The sequence below is a fragment of the Ranitomeya imitator genome, chromosome 3 (genome assembly GCF_032444005.1).
Source record: "Ranitomeya imitator isolate aRanImi1 chromosome 3, aRanImi1.pri, whole genome shotgun sequence".
NCBI classification, from domain to species: Eukaryota; Metazoa; Chordata; class Amphibia; order Anura; family Dendrobatidae; genus Ranitomeya; species Ranitomeya imitator.
This window is the reverse complement of record NC_091284.1, coordinates 281,766,018-281,785,825: the sequence shown is the minus strand read 5'-3', so window position 1 is coordinate 281,785,825 and position 19,808 is coordinate 281,766,018.

The window sequence follows — 19,808 nt, the reverse complement described above, 5'->3', positions numbered from 1 at the left end:
ATATACAGTTAGGTCCATATATATTTGGACAGAGACAACATTTTTCTAATTTTGGTTATAGACATTACCACAATGAATTTTAAACAAAACAATTCAGATGCAGTTGAACTTCAGACTTTCAGCTTTCATTTGAGGGTATCCACATTAAAATTGGATGAAGGGTTTAGGAGTTTCAGCTCCTTAACATGTGCCACCCTGTTTTTAAAGGGACCAAAAGTAATTGGACAATTGACTCCAAGGCTATTTCATGGACAGGTGTGGGCAATCCCTTCGTTATGTCATTCTCAATTAAGCAGATAAAAGGCCTGGAGTTGATTTGAGGTGTGGTGCTTGCATTTGGAAGGTTTTGCTGTGAAGTAAACATGCGGTCAAAGGAGCTCTCCATCCAGGTGAAACAAGCCATTCTTAAGCTGCAAAAACAGAAAAAAAGCCATCCGAGAAATTGCTACAATATTAGGAGTGTCAAAATCTACAGTTTGGTACATCCTGAGAAAGAAAGAAAGCACTGGTGAACTCATCAATGCAAAAAGACCTGGGCGCCCACGGAAGACAACAGTGGTGGATGATCGCAGAATAATCTCCATGGTGAAGAGAAACCCCTTCACAACAGCCAACCAAGTGAACAACACTCTCCAGGAGGTCGGCATATCAATATCCAAATCTACCATAAAGAGAAGACTGCATGAAAGTAAATACAGAGGGTTCACTGCATGGTGCAAGCCACTCATAAGCATCACGAATAAAAAGGCGAGACTGGACTTTGCTAAAAAACATCTAAAAAAGCCAGCACAGTTCTGGAAGAACATTCTTTGGACAGATGAAACCAAGATCAACCTCTGCCAGAATGATGGAAAGAGAAAAGTATGGCGAAGGCGTGCTACAGCTCATGATCCAAAGCATACCACATCATCTGTAAAACACGGTGGATGCAGTGTGATGGCTTGGGCATGCATGGCTGTAAGTGGCACTGGGTCACTAGTGTTTATTAATGATGTGACATAGGACAGAAGCAGCCGAATGAATTCTGAGGTATTCAGAGACATACTGTGTGCTCAGATCCAGCCAAATGCAGCCAAACTGATTGGTTGTCGTTTCATACTACAGATGGACAATGACCCAAAACATAAATCCAAAGCAACCCAGGAGTTTATTAAAGCAAAGAAGTGGAATATTCTTGAATGGCCAAGTCAGTCACCTGATCTCAACCCAATTGAGCATGCATTTCACTTGTAAAAGACTAAACTTCAGACAGAAAGGCCCACAAACAAACAGCAACTGAAAACCACTGCCGTGAAGGCCTGGCAGAGCATCAAAAAGGAGGAAACACAGCGTCTGGTGATGTCCATGAGTTCAAGACTTCAGGCAGTCATTGCCAACAAAGGGTTTTCAACAAACTACTAAAAATGAACATTTTATTTAAAATTATTGAATCTGTCCAATTAATTTTGGTCCCTTTAAAAACTGGTTGGCACATGTTAAGGAGCTGAAACTCCTAAACCCTTCATCCAATTTTAATGTGGATACCCTCAAATGAAAGCTGAACGTCTGAACTTCAAGTGCATCTGAATTGTTTTGTTTAAAATTCATTGTGGTAATGTCTATAACCAAAATTAGAAAAATGTTGTCTCTGTCCAAATATATATGGACCTAACTGTATTTGTATTTTAAGTTAATTATTTGTCTTGCCAAAATCTGACCATTCTGTGTCCATTAACTGATCAATATTTCTGCATTGATGCCAATTTATTTTCTTAACCTAAACCACATTTTGGAGGGTTTCAGCTTTCAAAAGAATAATTTATACAACCAACGGATGAATTTAACGTCGGGTTATAAGCTTTTATTTACATAACATGGATAAGCGACATAACTTCTGTCAGGGATTGTATATATATATAAGTACCTGTGTGATCAATACAAAGGGCTGGCACATGAATTATTCCTTCCAAACACCATACTAAGGACCAGGGGCACTCCTCGTGAATAGAAGAAAGGTGTCACGATCAGCTGCAGCCTTTGATGCAGCTCAGCCCATAGACGCTCCAAAGCCGAACAACCTCAGAATGTGAGGGGCGCGCGTCCCCCGGGGACGCAATACGGACCATTTATACCGCAGAGGGGGACCCGAGCATACCCGAAATAGGGGAGGGCAGAGACCAGGGTTCTGTGGCAGCTGAGCATGTGGACAAGGAAAGAGACACGTAGGACTTGATTACACCGCACAGCTTCAGGTATAGAGAAAGTAAAGTTTACTAAAGTAAAGTCACACAGTACATAAACAAAACATGACGATGTCAGGCTCCCGATTCCACACCTCCAGAACGGTACCACCCAGTGGACCCCAAGGCACCAACGGATCACCGAGGCACACATAGGCGGGACATCATGACCCAGGCAGGACATCAGGGTGAATGAGGACATCAGGATGCAAGCAAGACATCAGGATACAGACAGGACATCAGGACATCTGGACTCAGGAAAGACTTCAGGACATAGACAGGACACCAGGACATCTGGACCCAAGGTCACCGGCAGACATCAGACAGGAGTCGTTCGGTTTCGGACATCTGACACGACCTACAGGCACCACCAGTCATCAGGCTCCAAGCTCCAGGCAGCGGTCATCAGGTTCCAGACTGCGGTCGACAGGCTCTGGGCATCGGACTTAGGAAGGAACTCAAGGGTGATGGTGCAAGCACCGCTGTACTGGACATGAGCCAGACGGGGTTAACACCGCATGGTAGTCAAAGGACAGAGTAGTAGATGCTCAGCAGAAACACCGGTTACAAGAGACTCAAAGTCACTGGGTGTGAGGCTTCAGATACAGAGGGATTCCAGAAATATAATCACAGCAGAAACAGTTCAGACAGGTTCAGGTACAGGACAGGTACAGGATCAAGGATTCGGGCCTGGATATACCGCCTCCAGGACAGGCGCCAGAACAGGACAAAACAGGAATCAAGGCAAGGACTTTGGTACCAAAACATAGACAGGAATGGTGCAGGAACACAAACACACATAGCAAAGTTCAGGAGCTTTGTGAGTAGCTCAGGCCCCGCCCATAGGGCAGGGGAACTTTATATAGGAGCTGCACCTCAGCAATTGGCTGGTGACAGCATCTCAAGTACACACCCCAACAAAAGCAGGGGAGGCGTGGCCGCTCACGCCCCCAGCACACACAGAAACCACTACAGCACAATCAGTGCAGGAGCTAAGGCCCAGGGCACCAGGCCGTGACTGCAAGCACTGACACACGTGGAAAGTCACGCACCAGCTGCAAATGACCTCACAACCCATGGACAGCCTCAACAGCAGCAACCATTGACCGCACATGAGGAAGGCCATGCAATAGAAAAGACCCAACCACCCATGCATGGCCGTGCAGCAAAGCAGGGAGCCAAGAAGGCTCCATCCAGGTAACAGACAACAGTATCGCAGCTCAAATTAGGGGAAAAAAGAGTAAAGGGTAAAAGCAAACATATGCATTGTTACGCTGAAAACCAGAAACAGACAGAACAGCGTGACAAAAGGCAGTCTCGACAACTAAATGCGAAGGGTTCTTTACAGTTAGATCAGTAGACTGTGGAATGCAATAGATAGTAATGGCAGGAACTGTAACAGTTTTTTAACCCCTTTCTGACATGGGACATACTATCCCGTCGAGGTGGGGTGGGCCCCCATGACCACGGACGGGATAGTACGTCCAGCGCGATCGGCGGCGCTCACGGGGGGAGCGCGGCCGATCGCGGCCGGGTGTCAGCTGTTTATCGCAGCTGACATCCGGCACTATGTGCCAGGAGCGGTCACGGACCGCCCCCGGCACATTAACCCCTGGCACACCGCGATCAAAGATGATCGCGATGTGCCGGCGGTATAGGGAAGCTTCCCGCAGGGAGGGGGCTCCCTGCAGGCTTCCCTGAGCCCCCCGCAGCAACGCGATGTGATCGCGTTGCTGCGAGGGTCTCACCTCCCTCCCTGCTTCCTCCAGCCCCGGATCCAACTTGGCCGCGGATCCGGGTCCTGCAGGGAGGGAGGTGGCTTCACAGAGCCTGCTCAGAGCAGGCACTGTGAAGGCTGCAACGCTGCATGTCAGATCAGTGATCTGACAGAGTGCTGTGCACACTGTCAGATCACTGATCTGTGATGTCCCCCCTTGGGACAATGTAAAAAAGTAAAAAAAAAATTTTCAAAATGTGTAAAAAAAAATAAAAAAAAATATTCCTAAATAATGAAAAAAAAAAAAAAATATTATTCCCTAAATACATTTCTTTATCTAAATAAAAAAAAAAACAATAAAAGTACACATATTTAGTATCGCCGCGTCCGTAACGGCCCGACCTATAAAACTGGCCCACTAGTTAACCCCTTCAGTAAACACTGTAAGAAAAAAAAAAAAAACGAGGCAAAAAACAACGCTTTATTATCATACCGCCGAACAAAAAGTGGAATAACACGCGATCAAAAAGACAGATATAAATAACCATGATACCGCTGAAAGCGTCATCTTGTCCCGCAAAAAACGAGCCGCCATATAGCATCATCAGCAAAAAAAAAAAGTTATAGTCCTCAGAATAAAGCGATGCAAAAATAATTATTTTTTCTATAAAATAGTTTTTATCATATAAAAGCGCCAAAACATAAAAAAATGATATAAATGAGGTGTCGCTGTAATCGTACTGACCCGAAGAATAAAACTGCTTTATCAATTTTACCAAATGCGGAACGGTATAAACGCCTCCCCCAAAAGAAATTCATGAATAGCTGGTTTTTGGTCATTCTGCCTCGCAAAAATCGGAATAAAAAGCGATCAAAAAATGTAACGTGCCCGAAAATGTTACCATTAAAAACGTCAACTCGTCCCGCAAAAAACAAGACCTCACATGACTCTGTGAACCAAAATATGGAAAAATTATAGCTCTCAAAATGTGGTAACGCAAAAAATATTTCTTGCAATAAAAAGCGTCTTTCAGTGTGTGACGGCTGCCAATCATAAAAATCCGCTAAAAAACCCGCTATAAAAGTAAATCAAACCCCCCTTCATCACCCCCTTAGTTAGGGAAAAATTAAAAAAATGTATTTATTTCCATTTTCCCATTAGGGCTAGGGTTAGGGCTAGGGCTAGGGTTAGGGCTAGGGTTAGGGTTTGGGCTAGGGCTAGGGTTAGGGCTAGGGTTAGGGCTAGGGTTAGGGCTAGGGTTAGGGCTAGGATTAGGGCTAGGGTTAGGGTTTGGGTTAGGGCTAGGGTTAGGGCTAGGGTTAGGGTTAGGGTTAGGGCTAGGGCTAGGGTTAGGGCTAGGGTTAGGGCTAGGGTTAGGGCTAGGGTTAGGGTTAGGGCTAGGGTTAGGGCTAGGGTTAGGGCTATGGTTAGGGCTATGGTTAGGGCTAGGGTTAAGGCTACAGTTAGGGTTGGGGCTAAAGTTAGGGTTAGGGCTATGGTTAGGGCTAGGGTTAGGGCTACAGTTAGGGTTGGGGCTAAAGTTACGGTTAGGGTTTAGATTACATTTACAGTTGGGAATAGGGTTGGGATTCGGGTTAGGTGTGTGTCAGGGTTAGAGGTGTGGTTAGGGTTACTGTTGGGATTAGGGTTAGGGGTGTGTTTGGATTAGGGTTTCAGTTATAATTGGGGGGTTTCCACTGTTTAGGCACATCAGGGGCTCTCCAAACGCGACATGGCGTCCGATCTCAATTCCAGCCAATTCTGCGTTGAAAAAGTAAAACAGTGCTCCTTCCCTTCCAAGCTCTCCCGTGTGCCCAAACAGGGGTTTACCCCAACATATGGGGTATCAGCGTACTCAGAACAAATAGGACAACAACTTTTGGGGTCCAATTTCTCCTGTTACCCTTGGGAAAATACAAAACTGGGGGCTAAAAAATAATTTTTGTGGGAAAAAAAAAGATTTTTTATTTTCACGGCTCTGCGTTATAAACTGTAGTGAAACACTTGGGGGTTCAAAGTTCTCACAACACATCTAGATAAGTTCCATGGGGGTCTAGTTTCCAATATGGGGTCACTTGTGGGGGATTTCTACTGTTTAGGTACATTAGGGGTTCTGCAAACGCAATGTGACGCCTGCAGACCATTCTGCATTCCAAATGGTACTCCTTCCCTTCCGAGCCCTCCCATGCGCCCAAACGGTGGTTCCCCCCAACATATGGGGTATCAGCGTACTCAGGACAAATTGGACAACAACTTTTGGGGTCAAATTTCTCCTCTTACCCTCGGGAAAATACAAAACTGGGGCTAAAAAATAATTTTTGGGGGAAAGATTTTTTTTTTCAATTTTCACGGCTCTGCGTTACAAACTGTAGTGAAACACTTGGGGGTTCAAAGCTCTCACAACACATCTAGATGAGTTCCTTAGGGGGTCTAGTTTCCAAAATGGTGTCACTTGTGGGGGGTTTCTACTGTTTCGGTACATTAGGGGCTCTGCAAATGCAATGTGACAACTGCAGACCATTCCATCTAAGCCTGCATTCCAAATGGAGCTCCTTCCCTTCCGAGCCCTCCCATGCGCCCAAACAGTGGTTCCCCCCCACATATGGGGTATGATCGCACTCAGGACAAATTGGGCAACAAATTTTGGGGTCCAATTTCTCCTGTTACCCTCGGGAAAATACAAAACTGGGGGCTAAAAAATAATTTTTGTGGGAAAAAATTTTTGTTTTATTTTTACGGCTCTCCATTATAAACTTCTGTGAAGCCCTTGGTGTGTCAAAGTGCTCACCACACATGTAGATAAGTTCCTTAGGGGGTCTACTTTCCAAAATGGTGTCACTTGTGGGGGGTTTCTACTGTTTAGGTACATTAGGGGCTCTGCAAACGCAATGTGACACCTGCAGACCATTCCATCTAAGTCTGCATTCAAATGGCACTCCTTCCCTTCCGAACCCTCCCATGCGCCCAAACAGTGGTTCCCCCCACATATGGTGTATCATCGCACTCAGGACAAATTGGGCAACAAATTTTGGGGTCCACTTTCTCCTGTTACCCTCGGGAAAATACAAAACTGGGGGCTAAAAAAATAATTTTTGTGGGAAAAATTTTTTGTTTTATTTTTACGACTCTGCACTTGGGAAAATAAAAAATTGGGGGCGGAAAGATAATTTTTGTGAAAAAATATGATTTTTTATTTTTACGGTTCTACATTATAAACTTCTGTGAAGCACTTGGTGGGTCAAAGTGCTCACCACACATCTAGATAAGTTCCTTAAGGGGTCTACTTTCCAAAATGGTGTCACTTGTGGGGGGTTTCAATGTTTAGGCACATCAGGGGCTCTCCGAACGCAACATGGCGTCCCATCTCAATTCCTGTCAATTTTGCATTGAAAAGTCAAACGGCGCTCATTCCCTTCCGAGCTCTCCCATCCGCCCAAACAGTGGTTTACCCCCACATATGGGGTATCAGCGTACTCAGGACAAATTGTATAACAACTTTTGGGGTCCAATTTCTTCTCTTACCCTTGGGAAAATAAAAAATTGGGGGCGGAAAGTTAATTTTTGTGAAAAAATATGATTTTTTATTTTTACGGTTCTGTACAACAATGTTTGGGGTCTATTTTCTCCTGTTACCCTTGGTAAAATTAAACAAATTGGAGCTGAATTAAATTTTTTGTGAAAAAAAGTTAAATGTTCATTTTTATTTAAACATTCAAAAAATTCCTGTGAAGCACCAGAAGGGTTAATAAACTTCTTGAATATGGTTTTGAGCACCTTGAGGGGTGTAGTTTTTAGAATGGTGTCACACTTGGGTATTTTCTATCATATAGACCCCTCAAAATGACTTCAAATGAGATGTGGTCCCTAAAATAAAATGGTGTTGTAGAAATGAGAAATTGCTGGTCAACTTTTAACCCTTATAACTCCCTAACAAAAAAATGATGTAAATTAGACATGTGGGAAATGTTACTTATTAAGTATTTTGTGTGAAATATCTCTGTGATTTAATTGCATAAAAATTCAAAGTTGGAAAATTGTGAAATTTTCAAAATTTTCGCCATATTTCCGTTTTTTTCACAAATAAACGCAGGTAATATCAAAGAAATTTTACCATTGTCATGAAGTACAATATGTCACGAGAAAACAATGTCAGAATCACTGGGATCCGTTGAAGCGTTCCAGAGTTATAACCTCACAAAGGGACAGTGGTCAGAATTGTAAAAATTGGCCCGGTCATTAACGTGCAAACCACCCTTGGGGGTAAAGGGGTTAAAAGGGGTGGATGATTTCCTCAGTACACATAACATTGTGGGTTATAGAAAATGTAGTGAAAAAATATTATGTGGCACCCCTAGGGGTATTTGCCACAAAAATAGTTACTGACAGTAAGTACAAATACTAAAATAGCAAGACTGCACTACCACCTCCGGCCAGAAGGGGGAGCTCCAGAGACTCCCCTTGATCCATTCTGGTCTGAGAGAAGAAATGGCAGTTGGGCTAAGGAGCTGATAGTGAGAGGTCATACAGCTGAATCTCTAACAGCCCTGTGACTGTTACCAGGCCTAAATCACCGACCTGAGGAGAAGAGGGATAGAGAAAAAGGACATTGTGAGAACCGGGTAGCATTAATCACTACCCAGGACAGGCGCAAAGACGGATACCGGATCCGTGGCTGTATTCATTATATATAATACAGCAACCGGAAAAACGTGAGGTGATATCAGCTTCACTAGGGTCGGATGCAGCAACAGACAGAGTTCAGTGGTACTCCCAGAGGGGGTAAACCGATAAAAGGACTCGGGTTGCCCGTCGAACCAGGACCCGGAGGGGACAGATTGGGCCGGCAGCCAGTTCACATACAGCAGCAGGGCCACACAGAAATTGCGCACAATAAGAGGCGAAGACCCCGGCAGGGTCAAAGTAACTCAGAGTTCCCATACAGACTCCGGTGACAGGACTGGTTGTAAATCCTTTTATGTTAAAGTTAACTGGTTAAACGTTTCAGTGCCTCAGTCTTTCATTTGGACAATAGCCATCTATCCAGGATCAGGATCGTCACCGCTGGGAGAACCTGCTGCTGATCAAGTAAGTGCCTGTCCCCTCATGATACCCCTTACACTGTGCATTGCCTGAGGCCACAGCACCGGGTCAAGCCACCCGTGACATCCCCCTCAAGAGACAGACTCCATTGGTCCGGTGTTGGGTATCCCGGTCTCCTGGGCGTCACAATTGGCGTCACGAACAGGATCTAGCCAGCCCGTATACCGGGTATTGTGTGCCGTGATTGGAGCCCAAAACTGTGAAAACTGGGATGAAAAATCTTGAAAATTGACTTTATTAAAGAAAAATCCATTCCCCATTGAAAACTATTGAAAGTGACTTTTCCCCATTGGTTATAATGGAGTAAAGATGGCCGCCATCCCCTGAGGTAATCACTTCATAACCGTTAGGCACGAGACTGTTAATTGAGCTACGCCATCACCTGAGCCCCAGTCTAACTGAAAAACTTCAGAATCCGCCATTACTGAGCGCGTGGCGGGCGGGAGCAGCAGGGGGCGTGTCATTGTGGGCGGCACCAAGCTGAGCGCTCTGACATCAGAGCAAGGGGAAAATCGATCCTGCTGCACAGCGGAACGAATCTACACTATCCCGACGGAAGCATTGAAAGAGCCAGACGTTGTCCAGCCAGAACCAGAAGTTATTCAACCCATACAGGTTCAACCAGTAAAGGAAAAAGAAGAGGAAGTGTATCACACCTGTATAGGAGACTTTCCCAAAACCCTACTAACATACCATGGTGCAGTAGTGGTTCCCATGGTGGCCTTTTACCCAACACAGAACCCAATACCAGAAGTCCCAAGACAGGAAGAGGCTGACCCCGTACTACAGGAGGTTCCAGGCCAGGAAGAACAGATTCCTGGTCAGAGTAATCCCATTCACGGTGGACTTGCCAACTCCATAGTCGTGGAATTATCTTTAGCAGAGCGGGCAGATACTACATCCGCAGTAGACAGTAGTACACCACATGAAGAGACACCGCTATTACGTAGATCACAGCGTAGTACCCAGGGTCAATTACCGGCCAGGTATGCAGATTACCAACTATAAAGCTCATAATGTGAATTGTATATATGTTATGCCGTATATAGTTAAATAGAAAATGTAGTATAGTCATTGCTATCAGTCTGCAACGTTTAAGCCCAGTGCCTACAGAGACTTGTCTGTATGAACTTATTGCATATTCTTGAACTTTTTATCAGCCCGGAGGCACTAAATCAAAGCTCTGGAAAGACTGCTTTTTGAACTTTGCTTTTTGCTCTTTTTGAACTTTCTTTAGACTTTATATTGATAACTCCGTTGGAAAAATGGAACTAAATTCCTGGACACTAAGTACAGTGCCGTTCCTAATACCTTCAAGGATAGAACTGTATTAATGGACGCTATTTGAAGTGACTTTTTACAGAACTCTATTTTTGTTTCCTTGAGTGGTTTTTGTAACTTTTCATTTTTAAGACTCTGTACATATTAATTGTTATTTCAAAATGTTATTGTCCCACAGTCCCGGAGTACTGTTCTTAACTAAGGGGGAATGTGGCACCCCTAGGGGTATTTGCCACAAAAATAGTTACTGACAGTAAGTACAAATACTAAAATAGCAAGACTGCACTACCACCTCCGGCCAGAAGGGGGAGCTCCAGAGACTCCCCTTGATCCATTCTGGTCTGAGAGAAGAAATGGCAGTTGGGCTAAGGAGCTGATAGTGAGAGGTCATACAGCTGAATCTCTAACAGCCCTGTGACTGTTACCAGGCCTAAATCACCGACCTGAGGAGAAGAGGGATAGAGAAAAAGGACATTGTGAGAACCGGGTAGCATTAATCACTACCCAGGACAGGCGCAAAGACGGATACCGGATCCGTGGCTGTATTCATTATATATAATACAGCAACCGGAAAAACGTGAGGTGATATCAGCTTCACTAGGGTCGGATGCAGCAACAGACAGAGTTCAGTGGTACTCCCAGAGGGGGTAAACCGATAAAAGGACTCGGGTTGCCCGTCGAACCAGGACCCGGAGGGGACAGATTGGGCCGGCAGCCAGTTCACATACAGCAGCAGGGCCACACAGAAATTGCGCACAATAAGAGGCGAAGACCCCGGCAGGGTCAAAGTAACTCAGAGTTCCCATACAGACTCCGGTGACAGGACTGGTTGTAAATCCTTTTATGTTAAAGTTAACTGGTTAAACGTTTCAGTGCCTCAGTCTTTCATTTGGACAATAGCCATCTATCCAGGATCAGGATCGTCACCGCTGGGAGAACCTGCTGCTGATCAAGTAAGTGCCTGTCCCCTCATGATACCCCTTACACTGTGCATTGCCTGAGGCCACAGCACCGGGTCAAGCCACCCGTGACATCCCCCTCAAGAGACAGACTCCATTGGTCCGGTGTTGGGTATCCCGGTCTCCTGGGCGTCACAATTATATAGGTGGGGCGGGGGGGAGATTGAATTTGATGGACCTGAGTCTTTTTTCAACCTATGTAACTATGAAATGCGCATTAGAATATGTCTGAACACCATTCTTCTTAAAGTCTATTTATGTGCAGATTTTAATGGATATGTCACAGAGTTACCGCGACAGAGCAGTACTAGAAGACCACGGCGTCTGACGGCTTCTGCTTAATCGCTGAGAAGAAGCACTTCTCCTGTGTATTAAAGGTGTTTTGTTTTCTTTCAGCAGGACAGGGGTTAATAGGCCATGTGGAAATTCCTGCTTTCAGGTGTGCTCAGTTAGCCACTCCTTTCTCCTATAAAAGCTAGGCTTTCTGATCAGATCCTTGTCTGAAATAGCACTTGCTTGATAGACCTGGAGTAGTGAGGAGCTGGTGTTTGGAGAGCTGGAGGAATTTATTGAGCGACAGTTGTATGGTTTGTACGCTTGGAATATTTCTCATCCTTACCTGCTTTATTTACCCTTCCCATCATTCACACCCTGGTGGATACCTTTGTTATTTGTGAGAGCATATTTTGTGTGAGTGGAGTTTTCTTTTTACCCTTGTCTTTGCTCCCCTGTTTGCCGGGTTGGTGTACTGTTGCACACTGTAGCGCCTCTCTTCCCCGGGTGGGGGGGGGGACAGACGCAGGGCAGCAGTCAGGAGAAAGGGCGAGGGTGGAAGCCCCGGCATTCTCGCCATCTGAGGTATCCCGGGGAACAGGGCTAGTTAGGGCGCCCCCTAGAGCTAGGGCCAGGAAAGGTGCCTCTGGTTCCAGTTTACTCGCCAGTCCAATCGTGACAGGATATAGTCAAAGACTACTAGTTCCTAAGTCACCTGATATGAGTATTACATTACATACAGACAGCAAACTTTTCATTTGAAGTCCAAGAGCATTCACGATTCCCACAACACATGCGTGAGTACGTCATAATGCTAGTACTAAGACCCAGACGTATTTTCTAATAAGAGATGGGTGACAGACTTTGTGTAAGCCATTGATGTATCATCCTCCTTTTGACTATCTGATACTGAACATACTGACCTCTTATTAGTGCAATGATCAGCTCTGTTTTCTGATTTACTCTGGGGCATATTCTTGTGACCTGCACAAATCCTAACGACCATCATTACTTTTTGGTGATGGTAAAAGATGTTGATAGTGAATGTTATAAGACAACTTAACTGTCATTCTGAGATAGACTTTCCAATTAGTTACCATAAAATTATATGATAAGTCCATGAGGTGGATCATTATAGCCTCCTTCCCCTGATAATGCTAGTTAAGTGAAACATGTTGGCGAAGCTATAAGCAAATCTATCTGTCAATCAGCAAATGTGATTGTGTGACATATTTATGGTGCAATTTAACCTAGTGATAAACTACAGCCACAGAGTTCATAGCATATTGAAAGTAATATATTACTAATGACCCTTACTGGGAATTATTTAAAAGGTTAATAATTAATAAAATAGAGAGTATATATACCACTTGTAAGGCAGTGGCTTTCATGTTGATGCGGTAATGATGCAGTTAAACAAGAAGTTCAACTTAAATGTCTTTATTTGCCAACTTACAAAAAAAAATCCAAACAACCATTCAGTTCGCAACCAAGATGTCCATATCAGTCGGTTGCCGTGGATGATTGCATCACCATATAACGTGTGAGTACAGCAATGGCTTTGCTTTAGTCTTTGGCTCTCATGTGTGTTCAGTCTCACACAGACAGGCATATCCAGAACCTGCTCTCTGAGGTTTGCAAACCCAATTCTGACACACCCAAATCTTACCTGAAAGTTTAAATGTGAATTGTGGCTATGGGGCCACTTGCAAGACCTGGACAGGGGGGAGAGATTTGCCCCACTAACTTCCTACAGATCTCTCCAAAAATAACAGCAAATGTCAGGTTTTTCCTGAATTTGACTTAGTTTGACACAGCCCCCAGTCACTTTTATTTTGCATTGCAACCAGAGCTGTGGCAATAATTACAATGCTCTCCAATGGGTTCAGTATGTTTCTATGCACATTCAGGGTGACACAAAACAACCCTAGTATATGATTCCCATCACCGCCTCACACCCTATTAAGGTTTTCACAAGCAATCACAGTTTTTGATTTTAAGCTTTGATTTAAGATGATACTACAAGTTTTCTGTAAAGAATACAAATTAACATTTAAAGGGAACCTGTCACCCCCAAAATTGATGGTGAGGTAAGCTCACCGTCATCAGGGGCTTATCTACAGCATTCTGTAATGCTGTAGAAAAGCCGCCGATGTTACCTGAAAGAGGAGAAAAAGAGGTTAGATTATACTCACCCAGGGGCGGTCCTGCTCTGATGGGTGTCTCACGTCCGGAACAGCTCCTCCCATCTTCATTCCATGACGTCCTCTTCTGGTCTTCATGCCGCGGCTCCGGCGCAGGCGTACTTTGTCTGCGCTGTTGAGGGCAGAGCAAAGTACTGCAGTGCGCAGGAGCCGGAAAGGTCAGAGAGGCCCGGCACCTGCACACTGCAGTACTTTGCTCTGCCCTCGACAGGGCAGACAAAGTACGCCTGCGCCGGAGCCACGGTGTGAAAAACAGAGGAGGACGTCATGGACTGAAGATAGGAGGCGCCGGAGCGGGCCTGAGCTACCCATTTGACCGGACCAACAGCGGGACCGCCCCTGGATGAGTATAATCTAACCTCTTTTTCTCCTCCTTCAGGTTACATCGGGGGCTTATCTACCGCATTACAGAATGCTGTAGATAAGCCCCTGATGACGGTTGTTAGGACTGGCGGAACGCACCAAGAGAGATGTAATGGATGCGTTCGCAGTCCGGGGTCCACCGTGCAGGTGAAACCTGCTGCTAGGACATGACAGACGATATGGCGGTACTCATAAGTATACACGCGTGGGTTAAACCTCACCCAGCGTGAAGAAAGCGATCCTGTTGCGTCACAGGATCGCGGTACCGCACATAGAGCGCGAGCAAGTGGTCAGCGAACTAGACCCCAACAGGGATAGTAGTCCGATTAGACCCTTGCTGGCACTACACCACAACTGGGTGTGAAAAGTATATACAATAGAGGCACCGAAGTGCAAACTGTGCCGTGCTGGCAGGCACCACTAAGTACCCAGACATGGGTCAGGAAGCGCACACAGGCGCGTGGCGCCGCACTGGCGGTCACAGTAGAGGACGCTGACACGTGTGTGACACGTTGAGTGTTAAGTCGGGCGCTAGATAGCAGCCATACACCATACGCGAACAATCATACAGTAGGGTAGGGGTATTTAAAGGACGACTTGCACTCACAACAAACACACGTATAAAGTTGTACACTAGCGCATGGCCGTGCGGTCATGCGCAGTTTATATAGCTGCAGGACAGGAAGCGGCCACAGAAACTTTGCCCTTCCAAGACCTGCCAAGAGGACCAATAGAATGCGCTGCAGAGTCTGAGCACATGACCCTCGATCTCCAACGGGAGATCTTGCCCTGGGCATGCTCAGTGTGCGCAGACAAGGACTTAGTCCCAGAGAAGTCCACTCGCTGCTGACCAGTATTGGCTTTAAAGGCAGAAGCTGGAGAAGCAGCAGTAACTCTTCTCACAGAGTCAGACTGAGCGAGACGCTGGGATCGACGTCCCTACTGAGCAGGCTCCACTGCGGCTGGAGGAGAATGGGAGACCGCAGCGGAGACGGATCGAGATTCCCCCTGTGCAGCAGAGGAAACTCGACTCCTAACAACGGTGATCTTACCTCACCATCGATTTTGGGGGTGACAGGTTCCCTTTAATTCACAGTTTTTATAAAAAACACACAAGGAATAGACCATATAAGGGGATCACCCGAGGCTATGGATTGGGTGTAAAAAATGCAAACTTTATTCATATAACATCAATGGGCACAGAAAAAACCCACATGGAGCACACAATTAAAAGCATTTAAAATTGGTCACACATGTGACCTAGAAACATAAACAAATGGCCCATAATGGAGCCCTCCCCCTTGATGCGATCACTCCCCAGACACAATACAATAGCTAGTTTTAATAAACACAGTATAAGATGTCTGCATGAACAGCACTCCTAAGCTGAGAGATAAAGTGTCACTGCTTTGAAAGTATATTTGTAACTGTAGTATACCAGTATATGGATACCTCACATAAGCAGGTCTAACCATATATCACCGTGGATCAAATATAAGCAGCAAAACTAATTGCAATAGCACAGGACATAAAGAATGGCATATGGGAACCCATTACCTGGGTCTCTCATACCCCTTATCATGGGGGCTTTTGTATTTTAGCATGATGGTCTCTATACCACGTGGAACTAGACTAGTGGAACCTGTATATATCTGATCCAGCATTACATTTAACGCTATACTCTCTGAATACACCTGTTTGTTATATTTGTGGTCTGGAGGTAATTCAATCTAGTGCGTATACATCATTATGTGTATTGTGTCTGGGGAGTGATCGCATCAAGGGGGAGGGCTCCATTATGGGCCATTTGTTTATGTTTCTAGGTCACATGTGTGACCAATTTTAAATGCTTTTAATTGTGTGCTCCATGTGGATTTTTTCTGTGCCCATTGATGTTATATGAATAAAGTTTGCATTTTTTACACCCAATCCATAGCCTCGGGTGATCCCCTTATATGGTCTATTCCTTGTGTGTTTTTTATAGTTCATGATAGCATAGACCAGGTTGGATCCCCGTTCTCTCTGTGGTGCCCCCTCTCCATTTACTAGGTTGTTAATTCACAGTTTTTGTTATAGGAGTTTTTTGCATTTTACAATAGGGTTGAATCAAAGGTCACAATTAATCAAGACTGGCATTTTGTTTCAGTGATTAGTATGCTAGAGTGAAATGCACCAATTTCAGGATTCGTGCATTTCTTAATTACTTTAGAGCATATTTCAACTGCCGTCCATCACTGCAAGAAATTTACTCCAATACTCTGGTTAATTTGTCAGCCATCACTGACTACGTGAAGATGCTATAGCTGTTCCAGACTGGTGTTTAAATGCCAAAAGTCTTGAATGTTGCACAAATACAGGTTGACATTTTACATTTTATGACTTTTCAGACAATCTTTTGGATGGAGCAAGGCCAAAAGTTACCTTATGCTATCAAATCTCAGGTTGTCTTGGGCCTATTATATCTTATAAAGGTTTATTTACCTGCCCCATAACACACATCATTCATAGTTTCACTTGTATTAATTTTCTTCAGAATAACACTGTACTTTACCCTTCTTATGGGTAGATGAAGAACGGCTCTCATTTATCTCATGAACAGAGAGGAGCACAAGCGCAAACAATATGACACCCGATAACATGGTAAAGAAAAAAAGTTTCACCCATGCTGAAATATATTCTTGTTTTGTTATCTTTTCTTTTGCGAGATGGATATTTTACAGAAGATGCAAATGAGACTTCACGTGAACTGCTTCTACTCAACCTCATTGATCTCCCTTTTCTTAACGTCCATGATAAGAATTATTTGGCTTTGCATCTAAAGTTTTCTGCTAACATTGAATTCCATATATCATGAAAGACCGAGGAAGAAAATATTGGGAATCAATGCTGCTTGAGCTGCTGATGTGCTCCAGCTTTACATTATACACATTATTTGTGTTTGTGATTAATCTCCCAGAGTACATCCTGCTAAGCGAATTAATCCCGCAAAGGTAATGCATCTCCTTTACTTTAAGTTTTTATTGCATATTATTAACTGTGCAACCAAATACTATTTAATTAATGTAATAGAGACTATGAATAACATTGTCTTATTACTACTGATCGATATTCCGATTGGAAAATCCAATTGCCTGTGATTGAATATTTCCTCATCTATTAGCATAGCATACATAGTATATGTGCCTCCTGCATAAAAAAATCAGGATTAGCAATAAATGTTATTTATTGGCTTTATGGATGCAAAAAAAAAACCAATAGCATTATTTTTTCCCTTTCATTAATAGGATTGTATTGCTAAACTTAAATACAATTAGCTATCAATCAATGGTTATATTGCACAGTAAATAAAAGTTATATTTTTATGGGACATTAGATAATATGTTGGCTATGAAAGCGATTACCGTATACAGAAGAAGCAAGGTTGAGTTTATCAATTGACATAACTCCTGGTATTATTATTGAGTTACTAATGTACATTATATAGAAATGTAATAACATTCTGTAGATGCATTAAGGAATATACCATTACTTACTGTATTTATGTACCGTATATACTAGAGTATAAGCCGACCCGAGTATAAGCCGACCCCCCCTAATTTTGCCACAAAAAACTGGGAAAACTTATTGACTCGAGTATAAGCCTAGGGTAGGAAATGCAGCAGCTACCGGTGAATTTCAAAAATAAAAATAGATGCTCCATACTGTTCATTATTGCCCCATAGATGCTCCATATAAAGCTGTGCCATATATGCTCCATACTTTTCATTATTGCCCCATAGAAGCTACATATAAAGCTGTGCCATATATAATGCTCTGCACCGTTCATTATGGCCCCATAGATGCTCCATATAAAGCTGTGCCATATATAATGCTCCATACTGTTCATTATTGCCCCATAGAAGCTACATATAAAGCTATGCCACATATAATGCTCTGCACCATTCATTATGGCCCCATATAAAGCTGTGCCACATATAATGCTCCATACTGTTCATTATTGCCCCATAGATGCTCCATATAAAGCTGTGCCACATATAGAATGCTCTGCACCATTCATTGTGGCCCCATAGATGCTCCATATAAAACTGTGCCATATAGAATGCTCTGCACCGTTCATTATGGCCCCATAGATGCTCCATATAAAGCTGTGCCACATATAATGCTCTGCACCGTTCATTATGGTCCCATAGATGCTCCATATCAAGCTGTGCCACATATAATGCTCTGCACCGTTGATTATTGCCCCATGGATGCTCCATATAAAGCTTTGCCATATATAATGCTGCTGCAATAAAAAAATCACATACTCACCTCTCTTCGCTCAGGACGCTGGCGCTTTCAATATTTACCTGCTCCTCGTGCGGCTCTGTCTCCAGCACTGACGCTCAGCAGAGGGAGTGCATTGACTAAGTCACTGCGCCCTCTGACCTGAGCATCACAGCCAGAGGATGCTGGAGACGGAGCCGCACCGGAACGAGGAGCAGGTAAATATCGCGCAGCGCTCCCCTCCCCGTATACTTACCTACTCCCGGCGCGGTCCCTGCAGTCCCTGCTTCTTCCACCGCTGCATCTTCTTCCTGTATTGAGTGGTCACTGTTACCGATCATTACAGTCATGAATATGCGGCTCCACCTCTCATAGAGGTGGAGCCGCATATTCATGACTGTAATGAGCGGTACCATGTGACCGCTCAATACAGGAAGAAGATGCAGTGATGGAAGAAGAAGGGACTGCAGGGACCGCGCCGGGAGTAGGTAAGTATAACTAGACAGCCCTCGCTCCCCCTCCCCTGCCGTCCCCCAGGTATGACTCAAGTATAAGCCGAGAGGGGGACTTTCAGCCCCAAAAAATGGGCTGAAAATCTCAGCTTATACTCGAGTATATATGGTGTTTAATTTCATTATTTATGAAGTGCCATCATATTCTACATACCTTTACAGATATCATCCTCACTGTCAAAATTGGAGCTCACTAATTCTTATCAGTATATCTTTGAAGTATGGGAGAAAATAATTTGTGCAACCATTTTTAGATAAACCAAGTGGATAGAAGGGACTTTGACTATTAGGCCGGAGTCACACTAGTCTGTAATACGGACGAGTGCTATGTGATAAAAAAATCGCATAGAACTCGGACCAATGTTAATCTATGGGGCAGCTCCTATTATCAATTTTTTTCTCGTCCGTATTACGCATGCGAGTGAAATCGCAGCATGCTGCGATTGTCCACGTATCTCAGCTGAGAAACGCCACTGCAAGTCTATGGGTGTGAGAAAAAAATAGCACAGCACACGGACCATCAGTGTGACTTGTGAGAAATTCTCAGGCATTGGCAGGTAACAGGAAAGGCTCAGCCATTATTTGCTCATTTTGCAAGTGTGTGAGAAAATCTCACCATATGGATGAGATACTGATGACACACGGATACTTTTTTGAGAAAAAAACGCATCCTGGCATTGCACACGGATGACATACGGATCTCCATACGGAGAACATTTGTGTGATTCTCAGTCGACAAAATCGGACAGATTTTTTTTATACATTGTGTGTGACTCCAGCCTTATTATTATTTATTATTATCGTGCCATTTATTCCATGGTGCTTTACATGTGAGACTACAGTAAAAGCATCTTCCCTCTGTCCATTGCTCCTAAGTTTTTCACATATGTTCGCCCTGCATTTTTCTTCATGG